The following is a 20,184-nucleotide window of genomic DNA, read 5'->3' as shown; positions in this document are numbered from 1 at the left end:
CGGTAGACCCCATAACCCATCCTTTAGTTTGACTTCTGGTAGTGTGGGAGTGTTCTTTTTGGGATTTGGTAGAATAATTTGCATTCACAGACATAATTATTCTAGACATATATAATTGCCTTATATCTAGTATATCGAATTCCTCGTCCAACTTGACGCTGGGGTACCTGAAGGGCTATTTAAAATTATTTTAAATAATCGATTTTTAAGCAGAATCGAGAGGTTTAAATATTGATTTATTAGTGCCTCCCCATCCTATTATGCCATAAATTATAATTGAGTTACATAAAATATCTTAATCTGTCTTCATTGGAGAGACGTAGAACTGAGATGGACCTTGTATGCATTTTCAAAATACTTAATGCTTTAAGTGATGTTCCATCTCTGTTGCAATCAATTTCTTTTCATGTTCCCAACCGTGTCACCAGAAGTCAAAATCTGCTATTTATAAAATCTTCTAAGAGCAACTTTGGTTTTTATGCCCCAATGTCCAGGAGCTCAATCACAGATGGCTATCGACATGCTAAAAAACGTGCTAAGTATTTGAGCGATCACCACGAACAATCATGAACACGCTGAAGTTAAAGCGGTCGCGTTGCAAAACGCCATAGATAAGTTCCTGTGCGAGATTCAACCAATCCTCTTGAACTGACCGAAGTTGAATTTCGTTTTGCAACGCGACCGCTTTAACTTCAGCGTGTTCATGATTGTTCGTGGTGATCGCTCAAATACTTAGCACGTTTTTTAGCATGTCGATAGCCATCTGTGATTGAGCTCCAGAATGTGTAGATTAGTCAATTCATCACACGACTTGGAATTCTTTGGGATAGATCTTCCGGCTTTTCGTAGATCTCTTCGCGACTAAACAGTGTGGGATGAAGTTGGATTGGCATGGTTTAGCTCAAAGTTTTAGGTCTTTCGTTTTTTGAATATATTGTATACAATTATTGTTTTGCCCTTGTTTGTCTTTGCTAAATAGTTTTTTGTTCTTTTTGTTCTTTTTGTTCAGTTTCTTGCATTTATATTTCTTCATGTAACTGTTGTAATTGGCCTAGGCCGTATATATAATAAATAAATAAATAATATAGTTATATTTGGATACATTTTTTTCTTTTAAACATGTTCAACTATGGGTCACTTTAAATGTTCATGCAAATATACTCATTTTCGTTCACAAAGTGTTTTTTTCTTTATAGACAGTCCAAGATAACTCAGTCAACTTCACATTGTAGTCGAGGCCCTGGTACTTTTAATAATCGCTATAAAAGTACGATATTGTTATCTTATTTTAAAAATACGGAGATATCGTAAACATTAATTTGTATGTCATAATTTCTATAGAGCTGTGTCATGACCGATGTTCGTAAAATTTCCCTGTTGATAGCAACGTGTTTTTCAAGTATTTATTTATCTTTGGTTGGTAACAAGAAAGCTCTGATTGCATTCTGATGAAATACGGCTTCATTATTTGCTGACCAATGGTTATATTTTAAAACAAATACCATTATAATGAATAGAGTATTGTCACCTCAGAGTAATAATGCGCCAAGCTATAGAGGAGCCCAAACTTAGGAAAACCATTCTAAGACTATTGGGTATTAAGTTAGCTACAGTTCGCAGCAAAACAATGGGCCGTACTCAGTTTGAGAGTTGCCAAATGGATATAAATTTGCATTGTAAATACTTTTAAATATGTACCTGTGTATTTATTATTGCAGCCTATATAGGCGAATATTCGCCTATATTTATTTTATAAAACTGTAAATACATGTGTGTGTTTATTTTTTTATTCATTTTATTCACAATATATTTATGTTACATTTATTGAGACATAAATCCCAACTCCACGGAACCAAAGTCCTGTGTTGAGTTTGTTTGTTTGTCCGTCACATCTCCGAAGCAGCGAGTAGTAGCGGCCTGAAATTTAGACACGTCATTTTCGATGCGATTTTAAGGTTAACGTTGCTATTTTCTAGTGAAATTTGAATCGACCTCTACTCGATAAAGACTCAAACTTTATATGAATGCCTAGTGCGGCCCCGACATATTGCCCGTAATCAACTGTCATTATCAACAGTAAACATATTTTAATTCACAAATTTATCCCCTAAATTGAGAAAAAATTGTATCTGAAGTAAATATGTTGGTATAAGGAAAGTTTTTAAGCAACATAATACACGTGTCTGTATACTACCCATTGCAGTTCCCATCATTGCTCCTTTTAGGTATGCCTGGGCCTTGTCTTGTATTGTATTGTCGGCTTCGTGGCCACTACAACGCGTTTGCCTCCCATTCAAGAAGCCTCGGGTTCGATTCCCGACATGGTTAACATGAAATATTTGTTCAAAAAGATGTTTTCACACTAGAATATTTCATAGTCCTTGGAATGGCACCTGAAGGGTAACACTGATCATCTTACTTTCATGTTATAAAAATGATCAAAATACGCTGCGATTGGTGTACCAATGTATCATTGGGTGCGAAAAAAGAATGATGATTGATGCCTTGGCCGCGATTATAAAGGCTATCTTCATCGGTACATACCGAGACGGTATACTTAACTTATATACCTCGATGTGTTCTACTGAGATGTCATCTCGACATCACATGATCGAATCCAACCAATGAATGACACCGAAAATTTAGTTCGCGTTCCTTACTTAAATTAAAATTTAAATAGTTTTCATTTATATTTTAAATAGGCTTCTGTGATAAAAAGTGGCCACTTAGCGATTATAATATCCAATAAATTCCAATTCAAGCAAAAAATGCCCGCTTGAACATGATTTTTATATGACTTTTGACAGTTACCAAGACGGTATGCTTAACAATCGTCTGTATTTATCTATCGAGCGATTTCAAAGCCGGCTCATTTAACGCCTCGATACGTTCATTCAGAAAGATGGTCAAACAGATGGAAGAAATATAATAATTAAATTTATTTTTTATTTACTCACGTTTATTATATTTAAAAAAAAGGATTCCTATCAGTGCACCCCTGTAACTAAGAGCTTCGCAAGTGCGCCGCTAGGCTACTCTTATTTATTAATAGGAGAGAACCTAGCGACATTATTTTCACATCTAGGCGTTCGTTATATTAAAGTGACGGTTGTGTCGGAATTTAATTCGACTTCAAAACTGACTTATTTCTCTCTCATATTTTTAATAGGCTTTCAAGAAAAAAAGTGCGAACCTTAAAACGATTAATTTTTTTGATAAATCATAGTTAAAGGAAAAATTGCTCGGTGGAACAAAATTTTTGACACTTTTAATGCGTATCGAGAGGTTCTAGTCTCGTCGGTATAAAATGATGTGCTTACATCAAAACTTGATGGTGGGGGTATCGGTACTATAGCTTTGTAGTCGGTCGGGAGACGTTTTTCTTCAACTATGACGTCATTATGAAGCTATGTCATTTTAGAGCGTAGATATGTGTACCGTGACGTACGCTTCCCCTTGATTAATATCGATGTACCTACCCAAAATTTAAAGGTGGGGGGTTGGTAGTATATCTTTATAATCGCTAGAGGGAATTTATCTTCAACTATACCGTCAAGGTGAAGGTATGACGTCTTTATCTTCCCATCATAATCAACAATATTTTGTTAAAGCTAGACGAACGATTCTCTCAGACCTTGGCACTATAATACTATTCTAGCATTAAATCGTCAAATATACTAACGCGTAATTTTGTATTTAGTGGTTATTTGTCACCCTCGACGCCCGGGTCAAAGAAAGAGATCAGTGAAGCGAATTAGAAAATCATCTACGTATTCCCGACATTTTGAATCGCCGTCTTCCGTATATTTGTCGTTTGGCCGTGAAATTTGTATAACAACGGAGTAATTTATTTATATTGGTTTGCATCTGGCAAGAGCGCAAAAAGCAACTTAATAACGACTTTCATTCATAACACTAGATATTTAAATAATAATTGTTTATTACGACCCCTGTGCCTCGATTATGAACGCTATATTAATCTGTATATATCGAGACGGTATACTTAACTTCTGTACTTTCTGTATCTTACCTCGGTATGTTCTACCTACTTGTCGTATCGACATCATATGATCGAAACAAGCCAATGGAATGACCGTAAACAATTAGTCCGCGTTCCTTACGTCATTAACATTTAAAATAGTTTTCATTTTTATTTTAAATTGGCTTCTGTAATAAAAAGTGCCCACTTCAAAGCGATTATAATCTCCAATAAATCCCAATTCAAGAAAAAATGCTCGCTTGAACATGAATTTTGCATGACTTTTGGAAATCACCTAGACGGCAGGGGCGAACCTTGTATAGAAGCGATTATGTGCAGCTTACCATTATATTTGACTAACCATAATAATGTTTTATTGTGACTTTATTTACAGAAAAACAAGTAAATAATCAACATTTACCTTAAATCATTTCCACCGTTTGTATTTTTATCCTAATGTAAATATTGATATTAATAAAGCGCGCCCAGCGCCTGCGGTGAGCCAAGATACTAGCTGATTATTCCAGCTTATTTTTTCATACATATAAGTATACTATATTTTGAATGTCTTAACCCCAGTGCGGGTTTTTTCTCCTAGATTAAACTTGCAGATTACACAAATTATTTGAAGATTCTTGATTTGGAAAACAGTATTTCAAACATTATTTCTTAAGAGCTATTTTTCTTTGAATTGGTAGTTTTGACATAAGACCATAATTACTTTCATGTGTCATATTGCAGGACATATTGCGCTCCACGCGGCCGTTTTTAGCACTATTAATTACTAGAACAATGCGGCCAGTTGACATTTCAATTGAATACCTAATATCGACTGAATTCAGTGGTATTTTTTTATTTATTTTTTAATGAATTACATATTAAAGTAATGGATAATATAATATATCACGAAGTTACATCGTTTGAGTAGATTTCATGGATGAGAGTTGTTGTATCACACAGAACCACAGAAATCATATGATCGAAACAAGCCAATGGAATGACCGCAAACATTAGTCCGCGTTCCTTACGTCATTAACATTTAAAATAGTTATCATTTTTATTTTAAATTGGCTTCTGTAATAGAAAGTGCACACTTCAAAGCGATTATAATCTCCAATAAATCCCAATTCAAGCAAAAAATGCTCGCTTGAACATGAATTTTACATGACTTTTGGAAATCACCTAGACGGTACGCTTAACGATCGTCTGTATGTATCTACCGATCTGTACCGATCGACTACAAAGCCGGCTCATATAACGTCTCGATACATACAGTCGGAAAGATGGAAAAAATATAATAACTAATTTTTTTTTTAGAGTGGTAATATAAAAATACATATAATCTGTGTCTGACGCCTAGATACTCTTATTTGTTAATAGGACAGAACCTAGCGACATTATTTTCACATCTAGGCGTTTGTTTTAACAAAGTGTCAGTTATGTCGGAATTTAATTCGACTTCAAAACTTACTTATTTCTCTCTCATATTTTTAATATGCTTTTAAGAAAAAAAGTGCCAACCTCAAAATGACGTTAAAAAAAAAATATTATTAAAGGAAAAAATGCTCGGTGGAACAAATTTTTTGACACTTTTAATGCTTAGATAAACGTATCGAGGGGTTCTAGACCCGTCGGTATAAAATTATGTACTTACATCAAAACTTGATGGTGCGGTAACCGGTACTATACCTTTGTAGTCGGTCGGGAGACTTTTTTCTTCAACTATGACGTCATTCTAATGCTATGTCATTTTAGAGCGTAGATATGCGCACCGTGACATACGCGTCCCCTTGATTCATATCGATGTACCTACCCAAAACTTGAAGGTGGGGTTGATAGTATATCTTCATAATCGCTAGAGAGAATTTATCTTTAACTATACCGTCAAGGTGAAGGTATGACGTCTTTATCTTCCCATCATAATCGAGGCCCAGAGGACGCTCCGTATTCATTTTGTAATTCGCTAGTTTTATATGGATTCCCTGGTATTAAATATGTGCTTATTTATACAATAAACTTATAAATAAAAATAAACAAATATTGCTATGCACATTATTACTTATAAACAACTTGTTTGCGCCGGCCAACTGACCGCGAAGTTATCTCGTGTTTGTATCCTCCATCATTAGTACGAGTAATAATAATGTTTGATAATTTATATAGCGCCATTTTTGTGAAAATCACCTCAAGGGCGCTGTACAATAAATAAATATTCCGACACGTCTTGCAGCTACAGAGCGCATGGACGATTGGGATTCTAGTTCTTCGTCTCCAATTATGATATATATGAGCTTGATAACAGAACGTCTTGCAGCTACAGAGCGCATGGACAATAAGAAATCTAGACCCTATTTACATTTTTATTTTTAAAATTTTTATTTGACAATGAAGTTTAGAGTTTAAGTGATATTTTAAAAACGAAATAAAAAGCAAATTTATAAAATTGGAAGTTAGATAACAACAAGTCTTGCAGCTACTGAGCGCATGGACGCCGAACTGAAAACGTACCTTTGTCGCGTTTATTTTATTTATTTATGCTAATATTATTAGTGACTGACCGAAGTCATAAACACATATTTCTTAACCTTCAGTTTGAAATTTTGATTTTTTTTTCTTCATAATTAAAAAAAAAAAAAAATATCCCAGAGTAATAATGCGTCAAGCTAAAGAGGAGCCCAAACGTAGGAAAACCATTCTACGACTATTGGGTATTAAGTCAGCTATAGTTCGCAGCAAAGCAATAGACTGTACTCAGGTCGAGAATTGCCAAATGTATATTAATTTGCACAGTAAATACTTTTAAATATGTACCTGTGTATTTATTTATTCATTTTATTCACAATATACTTATGTTACAATAAACAAATCACAACAGGGATGGAGAATACCTTAGATAAGGGAATATGGAAGTCTAGGCATTTACAGGGCTTATGATCTGTCATTAGCTGGTTTTAGTGGCCACTTTACAAACTGTGTAACATTCACCATTTTGCCTATGTTTAAACATCAATATTTCTTCAATTCTTCCATTTGTTAATTTTAGTGGAGTTACAGAGCTAAAACCTTGTACCTGCCTAGTATGTGAATTAATTCAGTCAGATGAATCTCTTCACAACAATAAAGGTTTCAGCCATAATAAATATGCAGTTTTAATATTTTTGTGTAATATAAGAAAGAGAAAAGAAAATATTCTGTAAAAGATTATAGGGTACTTTTTTTATTTTATAGTAATCAAAGAAGGAAATAAATAATATTAAAAAAGAGAGTAAATAAATTGAAATTGAAATTAATCGCGTTGTGGTCCCGTGGCTTGTGTCTCGGACTCGCAGTCCAAACGTCCGTGGTTCGAACCACACTCTACTCCGACCTGATTCCCATTTTCTAATAGTGAGTTATTTGCAACTCAAAATTAAAGATTTGGCTAAATCATAAGAACGCAAATATTTATTTTTACCTAAAAAAAAAAAACAATTTTAAATGTTCCTACAACATTCAACATTACGAGCTATAATCGGCAGAACAACGTAAGCGATAGTTTTGGCGAATTGCATTTTTTAATAAAGAAAAGCTCTCCTTGTTGCTCCTTGCACAAGTGTTAAAAACATCATAGGACTATAAAATTCACCTGCCACATTTAAGGATTTATTTTATTTATTAAAAGAAAACAACAGCCATTATATCAACAAAATAATACAATATTTACAAATAAACCAAAATTGTAGGCCAATCATAGTTTTCTTTGTATTAATCCGCATTATACCACTCTTAAAAAAAATATATATATACAGGTTGTTCATTAAACCCTGTCGCAGCCGAAACCACGATGATCAGTATGAGCAAGAAGACATATTGGCACATTAAAATTTTTTTTTAGAACAAATAAAAGTTTAAAAAATAAAATATCAAAAAAAGCAAATGGTTGTTTACTTCTGCAGCGGTGAAACGAGGAGTGGAGAGGGGGGAGTCTGACACTGCGCCGCGCTCCCCTCACATCTCCCCTGCAGAAGTAAGCAAGCATTTGTTTTTTTTTTAATACTTTATTTTTTAAAAAAATCTTTTTTTTAAATTTGCTAAATATATTTTTGAATATGCTAATATGTAAACAATATTTTGAGTTTGTCCAAATGTTTGCAGACAAGGACTGGATTCAACTCTCTGGGGAGCTGTTTATATTAACATATTACAACAGAGATGAAGTACATTTAAGAGAAGGTAATATAGAAGTCTAGGCATCTACAGGGCTTATGACCTGTCAATGGCTGGTTTAAGTGGCCACTTTACACACTGTGTAACATTCACCATTCTGCCCATATTTGAACATCTATATTCCTTCAATTCTTTCATCTGTTGATGATAAATCCACCTGGTCCATGAAGAAGTATAGAAATTGAAAAAATAACATTTTCAGGCGTTGCCTAGTATGTAGGTGAAATAATTCAATTAGATGAATCTCGCCCGCATAAATAAAGGTTTTAGCTCTTTAACTTCACAAACATCAACAGATATATTATCTTCTCTTAAATGTTCTTCATCTCTGTTGTAATATGTTAATGCTAATATGTCTTCTTGCCCATACTGATCATCGTGGTTTCGGATGTGACAGGGTTTAAAGAACCCCCTGTATATATGATAGGCATTTCAACAATTTGGCTGTCATTTTAGTATTGGCAGTAAGGGAGTTCACATAGCTGAGGATGGAAGCATGCACAGAGCTCGCAACCCGCCTAGGAATTGCTGGAGCAACTTTTATCATTTTTTTATTTTTTTTTACATTTTACATTTTTTTTGCACCACAACAGGCCAGAAGGCCTAATTACAGTGGTGAATTACATCACAGAGCACCCAGGCTTGAGAAAAATCACATTTTAATTTTTGTGTTTTTTGTGTGTGTTGGGAATCGAACCCGGAACCTTCCGTGCGTGAGTCAAGCGTCTTGACCACGGAGGCCGCCTTATTTATTAAACATGATGCGTGTTGCCTGGAACTCTAGTCTATACTCGGTCAAAACGAAATGCCGATTGTTCAACTCTTGTATAATGCCAGTACTCCTATACGGGTGCGAAATTTGGCACCTTACCAAAGCTCAAAACACCAATTTTCTGAGTTTTGAGAGTAAGTGCTTGAGAAGAATATTAGGTATAAGGTGATTTTGATTTTATAACTAACATTGAAGTCCGAGAACGGACGCAGCGGACAACCCCCCATAACGAGCGTCTTGAGGATGCGATACCCAAGTTGCTTCTTCTTTAAACCTGCGGGCTCACGCCGTCCTGGAAGGCCGTTGATGACGATCTTTCGACTTTATTCGGCGGAATTAAGGGGCGCTGGATTTACATGGGAAGAAGCGAGAGTGCTGGCTGGCGATAGGGTCTCCTGGAGGCAAATTGTGATGTCCACATGCTCCACTTAGGAGCGGATGTGGAACAGAAGAAGATAAATCTAAATAGGATATTAAACGTAGGACTTTTTCAGCGTACAATACAAAATTTAAAAATATAGATTACACAAACATCACTCTGTCAGATTTAAAATTTATACCAAAAATGCATTATGTAACTTAGTAGACATTATAATAATAAATATGTACATCTCCCTTCCCCTCCTTATCCTCTCTTTAAGCATTCTTGTCCTAATCCCGCCCAATTTACATTAACTTAATGTTCTTAAAATAAATATTTAAAAAATCTTTGATTATTGAAAAATATTTACGAGTACATGAAAATAACATTTTTATATGTATAAATTACATGTATTTATTTGATATGTAATATTTTTTTTTTACTAAATTTGTATACTATGTGGAAATCTGTTATTAGTTCTGAGTTTATGCACTATATCTGTTTGTTTACTATGAATCTGTATGTAGAACTGTTGATTTCCCAATTAAATAAATAAATTTTAAAAAGATGGAACAAAAAATTAAAAAAACCTCCTGCCCAATTCACTATTTGTCGCTTGCGTTGTTCTGCCAACTATGGCTCGATTATAATATGTAGACACATCGACTATGTTATTATTAACGCCTTAAGTTCGGTTGGCAACAGCGGAACAACAGGGCGGTAAACAATACGTTTGGCGTGTATCCACTGCCGACTGTCGACTGCGGCCAACAGCTGTTTCCTTCGGCAAATAAATTATTCGCTTCAATCTATCACAACAATATCCATCGTTAGATGCTTATCTATATGTAATATTAGAGACGCCCCTACTTTATTTACATTTTAGTCAAGATTGAAATGTCACTATCTAAATATTTAAATTGTTCCTTTATCTATTTATATATACGCCCAATGGGCATTTTTATGGACACATTTATACATAGAAAATTATTATAAAAAAATTAGAAAGACTCAATGGTTTATAGTAGACTTTGTGGGAGTGGAAGCGGAAGAGAGGTGTTTATAATTGAATTTGATTCAGTGATCGTTTGAAAGAAGACAACTTGTTATCAAAGAAATCAAGACTGGTATGTTTGTTGGCAGACATAAGAATTCTGGGCTTAGGGGAATGAAAACCATAGTTTGTTCTATGGATATCGGTATGAAAGTAAGTTTTGTCTTAGGTTTCTAGTTGGGATATTGAATTTTATTGAGCTCAGTAGTTCAGGCGCATCAAAGAGTGAGTTGAGAATTTTAAATAGGACTATAAGGTCGGATTCATTTCGATGGTCTTAAAAAGAAGATATATTTAGGGTAGTTTCTAACTCATTATACGTATATAGGTCTCTGGATAAGCCCAACCTCCAGCCCATCTTTCTTAAAAATCGATGTTGAACTGATTCAATATTCTTGATGTGAACATCATAATATGGAGACCAGTTAACAGAGAAATACTCTAGGTGCGGGCGAACTAGGGAACAGAAGAGACAATGACAGGTCATAAGCCCTGTAGATGCCTAGACTTCCATATACCTTATCTTAAATTTTCTTCATTTCTGTTGTAATATGTTAATAAAAAATATATATTGATCGATGAAAAATGAAGTTTTTCTGAAAATCTAAAAAATGTTATTTGATTTTTTTATCGAATTTATTTTATGTGCGCAATAAGTATTTTAAAATACAACATTTGAAATTCCAATACTAAAATTTGTCCTATAAAGGGTCAAAAGTGTAGAAAAAAACGTGATATTTCCCTATTGCATATATTTATTTATTTATTTGGCACTTTTACATATACAATATATATACATATAAGGGCGGGCATATTGCCTTAAGGCAATTTCTTCCTACCTACCCAAACCGTTCAGTTTGAGAAAATTATAAATACATGGACATATCGAATCTTACAATTTTATACAAAAATTAAAAGCAGAGATTAACAAAAATAAATTAACACTATACTATGAAGAGAGGAGAGGGGATGGGAAGGAAAGAAGAAGGATAAACAAGAAGGATTAACAGAAGCACAGCTGACTTCAAAAATATCAATACCCTTAAAACTCTCTTCTGTTCCCTAGTTCGCCCGCACCTAGAGTATTTCTCTGTTATCTGGTCTCCATATTATGATGTTTACATCAAGAATATTGAATCAGTTCAACATCGATTTTTAAGAAAGATAGGCGGGAGGTTGGGCTTATCCAGATACCTATATCCGTATAATGAGTTAGAAACTACCTTGAATATCTCTTCTCTTTAAGACCATCGAAATAAATCCGACCTTTACAAAAACCGACCGAAGCAAAGATTAACAAAAATAAACATATTTAAAACAAAATTAACACTATACTATGAAGAGAGGAGAGGAGAGGGGATTGGAAGGAAAGAAGAAGGATAAAGGAACAATTTAAATATTTAGATAGTGACATTTCAATCTTGACTTAAATGAAAATAAAGAAGGGGCGTCTCTAACATTAGTGGGTAGATTATTCCACAATCGACTGGCTACTACTGTGAAAGAGGAGGCAAGAAAATTAGAGCGATGACGGTATTAAAAGGGTTCTCTCGTTACTAGAACGAAGAGATAGTCCGTGTTGTGAAAGAGGCTGGATGAGCTCTCTCAGATAAACAGGCGAAGTGGGATTATTTAAAATATTGTGAAGAAGTGATAGAATGTGAATGTTTCTTCTATGCCTGATACTGAGCCAGTGTAGTTGCGTGTGATACTCGGTTATGTGGTCAAATTTGCGAAGATTAAAGATATAACGAATACAAACATTCTGCAATCGTTCTAACTTATCAAGCAATTCAGAGTTAGCATCTGGATAACATACATCCGCATAGTCAAGGAGTGGAAGAAGTAAACTCTGGACCAATGTTTGCTTAACATTAATTGGCAAGAAATTCTGTAATATTTTAAGTGAGTGCAAACTGCTATAAAGCTTACGACTAACTTCGTTAACCTGATCGTGCCACCCTAAATGCTCATGAATGTTTAGTGGGGTTGTTACCACCTTTATGCAGGCACCTAGTTGGTGGCCTAATTTTGTGATGTACAAAGTTATGTGGGTGCACAGAATGAGAGCAAGTAAAACAGGGTACTTACGTTTTACACAAAGATTTATTCACGAAACTAAACTACTGAAGCTAACACATCGAAAGAAGGATTCTAATAACTATATTAGGCAAAATAAAATGAAGTTGGTGAATCTAAATTGGCGGTAATTTTGTGCCTCGAAGACGCGTGCGGTGAGGTCGGAATCCGGTAGTTTTCTCTCTCCCGGTTTGGCCCGTTCGTACGCTCTACGTCGGCGTTCGGCAATGTTCGGCTCGTGCCGTCGTTGTCGACCCGCCACACAGCCCCCTTCCAAGTTTTGAAATCTGTTTTTCAAAACTGACGCTGTATCACCCTCCTGCCGCTACGCGTTGTGTATGCCGGTTGTTCTGTTGGTGTTTCCGTTTCTGCTGGACTGGCTCGTTCTTCCGCTGTCTGGAACGCCGGCTTGCACCTGTCCAGCGAAACCTTTTTATGTTCGCCATCCACGTCCAGTGTTACCGTCTTTTCCGCCCTGGTGATGACCTTGTAGGGCCCCTTGTAGTTCGGCATCAGGGGTTTGTACACTCTGTCGTCCCTCAGAAACAAGTGTGTGGCTCTCTTTAGTTCCGGGTGGATGAAAACGTTACCTTTATTGTGGTGCTCGACTGGCCTTGGTTTGACGTTTTGCATGAAATTTACCAGTTGCCTAGTGTAGGAGTCCGGGTCAATGTAGTCGTTCGTCTGCTCCAGGATGTCTGCTGGTAACTTTAGTTTGCACCCATACAGCATCTCTGCTACTGAGTGCTCTGCATTCGTGCGCAGTGTGGCCCTCAGTCCGAGTAGTATGGTGCTGATCGATTTTGTCCACGGAACAGGGTGGTGAGCTTTAATGGCCGTCTTCAGCGTTCTATGAAATCGCTCGATCATGCCATTACTTTGTGGATGGTAAGGCGTCGTGTTGGAGTGTGCTATGCCTGATCTGGAACAAAACAAGTTAAAGTCCGTAGACATGAATTGCCTACCCTGATCAGTTATAATTTTCTCCGGTACGCCGTATCTCGCAATCCAGTTGTCCCAGATGGCTCTGATGATTGTGTGGGTCTGGATATCTGCGATAGGGATTACTTCCGCCCATCGAGTGTATCGGTCGATACATGTGAGGCAGTACCTCAGTCCCTCTGATGGTGGAAAAGGTCCGATGAGGTCGACATGGACCACGCAGAATTTCTGTCTCGGCATGTCGATCTTGATGATCGGTGTCCTCGTGTGTTTGTTGACTTTGCTCTTCTGACAGGGTATGCAGGCCTTCGTCCAAGCTGCGCAGTCTGCTTTCATATTTTTCCAGACGCCTCTTTGACTGATGGTCTTGGTCGTGGCGTCGGCTCCTGCATGGTTGAGGTTATGCACTTGGTTGAAGAAAGATCTCTGTAGCGTTTTTGGGATGTACGGTCGCATGTTGCCTTTGTTGAGATCGAAGACGATTTCTTGTCCCTGCATGTTGGTTTTGATCAGGTTCAGAGCAGTGTTCTTGTCGTCCAAGAGTGCGAGTAGTTCGTTGTCCTGCCTTTGTTCTTTATGGATCTTTTCGAACGATATGTTTGCCTCTTGTTCGATCATGTCGATTCTTGATAAGGTATCGGCGACGACGTTGTCTTCTCCTTTTATGTATTTGATGTCCGTGCTGAACTGTGAGATGTAGTCTAGATATCTGAGTTGTCTGGGGCTTTCTTTGTCGTGACTTTTCCTTCTAAACACGAATTGTAGTGGTTTATGGTCCGTGTATATACAGAATTCTCTGCCCTCCAGATAATGTTGAAAGTACCTTACAGTCTCAAAAATGGCTAGTAGTTCCCTGTCGTACGTACTATATGAACACTGAGCCTTGTTCAACTTTTTTGAGAAGAAACTTATCGGTTTGTAGTTGATGCCGTCTGTGGTTTGTTGTAGCACGCCTCCGATTGCGTAATCTGAGGCGTCTGTCCACACTGACATCTTGCTGCTTTCCTCTGGGTAGCTAAGCTTAGTGGCGTTGATCAGCGAGTTCTTGACCTCTTCGAAATCGTGTGTAGTGACTTCGTTCCACTCTACTTTTCTGTTGTCATTCTTTTTTGCTCCCTTGAGGTAATCGTGTAGTCGTATCAATTTGTGTGCTGCTCGTGGTATGAATCTTCGGTAGAAGTTTCCCATGGCCAAGAATCTTCTCAACTGCTTAATGGTTTCTGGCTTGTTGAGGTTCGTGATGGCTTCCACTTTTGTTGGCGAGGGTCCGATGCCTTCAGCCGAAATTTCATAACCAAGAAATAACAGTGTTTTCTTGGCAAACTCGCATTTAGATGGGTTTACCACCATTCCATGATCTTGAAGTCGCTGGAACAAAGCTTTTAAGTGTTCCACCTGTGTTTCTTCGTCTGGTGAAGCGATCAATATATCGTCGATATATGCGTGTACTCCTTCTAGACCTCTTGTGACTTCGTTGATGTGACGTTGGAATGTTTGTGCAGCGCATGATAGTCCGAATGGCATTCTTACAAATTCAAATAACCCGAATGGTGTGGTTATAGCTGTCTTTTTAATGTCAGTTTCATTAATTGGAATTTGGTGATATGCTCGTTGTAAGTCAATTTTGGAAAAAATTTTACAGTTAAATAAGTCATTGCATATATCGTGGATATGTGGCAAGGAATAACGATCAGGTACCGTCTGTGCGTTTAAGCTACGGTAATCGCCACAAGGGCGATAAGTACCATCGCTCTTCTTCACCATATGCAATGGAGAGGCCCACTCACTCTTGGAGGGTCTACAAATACCTTGAGCCACCATGTGATCGAACTCTTGCTTCGCCTGCCTCAGTAGTTCTGGGGACAGCCGACGAGTCTTACACATAACGGGTTTGCCACGGGTATCTATATGGTGGATTGTGTTGTGTTTATCCAGCCCTGCGTATGGTTTATTGATATCTACTAGTTGTGGATACTTCAATATGAGTGAGTGGTAAATGTTGGTTTTGTCTGTTAATGATATGGAACATGTTATGTTGTTGTTTGTGGAGATGTCAAATGCTCTGATTATCTTGCCGTTTGTATTGTCTACTAACCGTTTGTTCCTAACATCTACTAACAGGTGGAAGTTGTGGAGAAAATCTGCTCCTATAATAGGGCGTGTCGTATCCGCTATTATAAACTTCCATGTAAACATTTGTTTACATCCCAGATTCAGTGTTACCGTGGTAACTCCGAAATTCTGGATCGTAGTCCCGTTCGCTGCATAGAGAATTAGCTTAGACTTTTCTCCATGGCGTTTGTGTAAAGATCTAGGAATTAATGATATTTCCGATCCGGAGTCAACGAGGTATGACACACCGGTATCACGATCTTTAACAAAGAGACGTGTTGTGTTGGTTGAATCAGCCGCCTCCGCTATGATTCGACCATCTAGTTTTTTGAAGCTAGATGCGGTTTAAATTCACATGGTGTGACGCATTTCTTAGCTTGATCGCCAAATTTTGTGTGGAAGTAACAAAGAATAGTTTTCTTGTTATTTCCGTTGGCCCTATAGCTTGTTTTGTTGAAATTGTTGTTGTATTTGTTGTTATTGAAATTGTTACTGCTGTTACTTGTTGTGTGTTTGAATCTATTGTTATTGTTGTTGTGACTATGCTGTTTGTTGATTGTGTGAAATAAACTCTCTACCTTATGGGTTAGAGCTTGTACGGACTGTTCTAAACTACAAATGTTATTTTTATTGTTGGTACCTACTACCGCTACATTATCCTGTGTGTACACCTGTATTAGGCGATCTGCTATCGTCGCTTGCCTATCCCAGTCATCTTCGCTTATGGCTAAATGCGCTTGGATCGTCTTGGGCAGTTGTTGTATCCACAAGTATTGCAACGTCGTTTCGTCTATTTGTAAACCTATTGCTAGCGTCCGCATCTCTCTAAGTAGGCTGGATGGGTTTCGATCCCCAAGCTGTAAGGAAGAAAACAGTTTTTCTCTCCTTCTGTCCTGTGGACAGCCCATGCGTTGGATTATAGCTTCCTTCAGCCTCGTATATTTTGCTCGGTTCGGTTCCATGAGTAAAATATCTGAAACTTGTTCTATGTGCGTTTGTTCAAGTTTTGACACTAAGTGACTATAACGTGCGTCTTCTGAAACTATGTTTGCCAACTCGAATTGTGCTTCTATCTGTTTAAACCAAAGTTCGATGTTGTTCACCCATAGCTGTGGTAGTTTAACGCTAATCCTATCCGTGTGGAACATGTTGTTTGCTGTGTTGATATTTGTCAAGTCAGTGTTGTCCTTGTTAGCCATTGTTTACAGTTTAAAAATATTCGTTTTTAAAAAAAAAATTCAGAAAAATGTATGTAATAATGATTACAGTATAAGTTAAAATATTGAAATAAAAGTATTCAATAATGAGTGTAGTTGTATTAAAAAGTTAAGTTTAAATTATTAGATTTAAATTTAAATTTAAATTTAAATTTCAAACAAAAATATTTATTTTTTAAATGTCAGAGTCACTATTTGTTATGTATGTACTGTGCAAGTTATAGAAAAGAAAATTAAAAACAGAAAATTTAAATAATTATTTTACCATACGGCGGAACACATTTTCCAACTATTAGGTATTTGTATTCTCCAAGCCTGAGTGGTCCCCTCAATATTAATATTCCTTTTGATTGTCCGTTGTACAATATATCAAGTTTAAAAATGTTTATGGTAAAACTTCAAATCTGTAACACATAATAACATGCATAGCCTAGGTTAAAAATATAAACATATATAGTACAGTCACACAATATAATGTATATAGAAAAAAAGTATGGATACTAATGTCCACGTACTAAGTTAAACATTCGTCGGCTTAGCCGCCCGAATATCTGTTTGTTTGATAGTTTCAAGTTGTTTACAAAAATAAAATTTTACAAATTGCAAGTATTGTGAACGACTGCGCCAGCTGAAAAATATTTCCGATAGATTTCGCTGGTAAAAAAAAACTTACTCCCGCAGTGCGTTCACAAGGAGAAAACTTTCGGATGCCTACGTCACGCTTGTCTCGCCATATAATATTTGTCAAAAATAATTATGTACCGGATTTTTGAAAAAAAAAAAAAAAAAAAAAAACAAAATTTAAGAACTATAAATAACAATTATTTTCCGGTACCCTGTAAGTACCTCTACTCAATCTGGCACCCTATGTAAATGTTCGTGTGAATTGTTTGTGTGTTCGACTCAAGAAAAATAAAAAAAATAAAATTTATATGTGTTGTAGGAATGTATTACTCGGCGTGCGATTTTTGGTGAGCGAGTCGCTCGAACGTATTATATTATGTTTGTTTATAATAATTTTAGTTAAATTATGAATCACCTGTTTGAATTAATCCCGGCCGAGTAATATTGTTAAGAAATTAATCACAGTTTAATCAATTCACTAGTTACATTAATTACATTTACATTAGTTACATTTACATTGAAGATTGTTACCGACAGAAAAATTCACTCGATTCGCTCGGTCTTTGAAAAATCTAATTCTATTATATATTATAATTATTATAATATAATTCTATTATACTAAATTAATTAACCTTACAATAAGTTAACCTTGAAATAGATTAACCTTGATTAATTACAAATAAATTAAAAGTGCAATCAAATTAAAAATGAAATTTTAAATTTTTCATGTACCGACCGAAAAAAAGTAATTGTTGTACAATTTTGTCAAGCGAAGATATTTCTGTCTGAAATTTTGCGCAATTTTTATGGAATTTGAATGGGGTCACCGTGATTGATTGTTTAATGTTGTGTTTTCGTGTTCAAACGTCGGGGTATACCACTTTAGTGGGGTTGTTACCACCTTTATGCAGGCACCTAGTTGGTGGCCTAATTTTGTGATGTACAAAGTTATGTGGGTGCACAGAATGAGAGCAAGTAAAACAGGGTACTTACGTTTTACACAAAGATTTATTCACGAAACTAAACTACTGAAGCTAACACATCGAAAGAAGGATTCTAATAACTATATTAGGCAAAATAAAATGAAGTTGGTGAATCTAAATTGGCGGTAATCTTGTGCCTCGAAGACGCGTGCGGTGAGGTCGGAATCCGGTAGTTTTCTCTCTCCCGGTTTGGCCCGTTCGTACGCTCTACGTCGGCGTTCGGCAATGTTCGGCTCGTGCCGTCGTTGTCGACCCGCCACAAATGATAATACCTAAGTTTTTGACTGAAGTCATGAATGGAATTTCTGTACCAACTATTTTGAAAAGAGGAAGTGTGGAAAAATCTTTCACGGGCAGATTTTGATGGTGCGTGTTCGCTGTAGGCTTCCTCAAGCAAACTACGTGCTTTAGCTGCATTTTTTAAAAGTTTAAGCAGAAAAGCAAAGCTTCCCGCAAATGCTGTTTATTTGGCACAAAATTCGACATCTTCGTTGTTAAACTAAATATTTTTGCGTTGCAATATGTGTTGATATTACGACTGATTATCGTTGACGGCTGTTTAACCTATAAAACAAACACAACTTCTGACATGTTTGTTCATTACACGTGCCGCTAGTGCCATCTATGTGTAAAAACTGGAAACTTAGTTGCTTACCTAGAAAGTAGTCAAGAGACTTTTCTTATTACTACTACTACTACTATCACGCCATTTCCCCGTAGGGGTAGGCAGAGAGAATGGACCGCCACACACGTCTATTCTGGCATATATTCCTAGCTTCTTCCACATTCATACATCTTGTCATACATGTCCTTCGGTTCTGTCTGCTTTTGACATGACCAGACTTAAGATTTGGTTTATCTGATCATGCCACGTCTTCCTTGGTCGTCCTCGTCTCACGTTACCGTTCATTTTCGCCTTATATACTTGTTGTACCATTCTTTCGTCGTCAATTCGTTTTTTCTTTCGACTTTTCTTATTAATAAAAAAAAAATTGATGTGTTTATAAATTAATAAAAAAATAAAAAAATCTTGTGTTGTTAATGTGGAAACTGGGGTGGTATTCTGAATCTTCTCCACCCCCTAGAGAGTGATTAATTGAAAGCTTTTGCTTCATATAATAGCCACACTGATGATTAAACGTCAATTGGTGTATAAAACTGCTTTGAAAACGGAAAAAACTAATACAGTTTAGTCAATTCAACGTAATTAAGTGTTTTGGGTAATGCTTAAGGTCGTAATAATGCTCTTAATGAAAATGTTCACATTTAGTTTTACGTGTTCGTATTTTTTTTGACGTTTAATCATCAAGTGTGGCCGTAAATTAATCAAAGTTTAGGTGCACGCAAAAAATAAAAATCCCTAAATTAACCCCTCTACGGGATAGAGAAGATTCAGAATACCACCACTGATCAACAGAGTGGTCTTCAGTTAGAAGTCACAAATTTGTTTTACCGGCAGGACATCACATAATTAAAAATTTACACCTTCCCCATTTCGCCTCACTGATAACGCTATTCGGTTTGAGAAGCCATAGTGCGCATGCGTCCTAAGGTGCAATAGCAGCACTTCTGAAAAAAATGTTGCAACTATGAAAACATGTGAAAATACCTACGTAGGTATCGATATAATATATTATTGATTCGTGTTTTCGTATAGTTTATCGCCTCGATATGTACCGATGACGATAGCGTTTGTAATTGCCCCTATGATCACTTCATCATTGTAACTAGTTTGAAATCACGTAGGACGTGTGTCATTAATAATAAATTGTGTTGTCTTCCATCGTACTAACGTGAGTATATTTATTATGTAAGGTAAATTCACAATAATTCATTAATTACATAATTCAGAACG

At 36.3% G+C, this 20,184-nt stretch overlaps 1 protein-coding gene across 1 annotated transcript in view; it reads left to right on the top strand.

Moving 5' to 3' along the window:
- Positions 1–20,184, top strand: part of PPP1R15 (Protein phosphatase 1 regulatory subunit 15) — a 51,023-nt gene that overhangs the window by 12,396 nt on the left and 18,443 nt on the right. The window lies entirely within an intron of this gene.

This window comes from Micrasema longulum, unplaced genomic scaffold (assembly GCF_059751315.1).
Source record: "Micrasema longulum isolate JH-2025_06_02 unplaced genomic scaffold, ASM5975131v1 h1tg001949l, whole genome shotgun sequence".
NCBI lineage: Eukaryota > Metazoa > Arthropoda > Insecta > Trichoptera > Brachycentridae > Micrasema > Micrasema longulum.
Note: the sequence above shows the minus strand (reverse complement) of the source record. Positions and strands in the feature narration are given on the sequence as shown.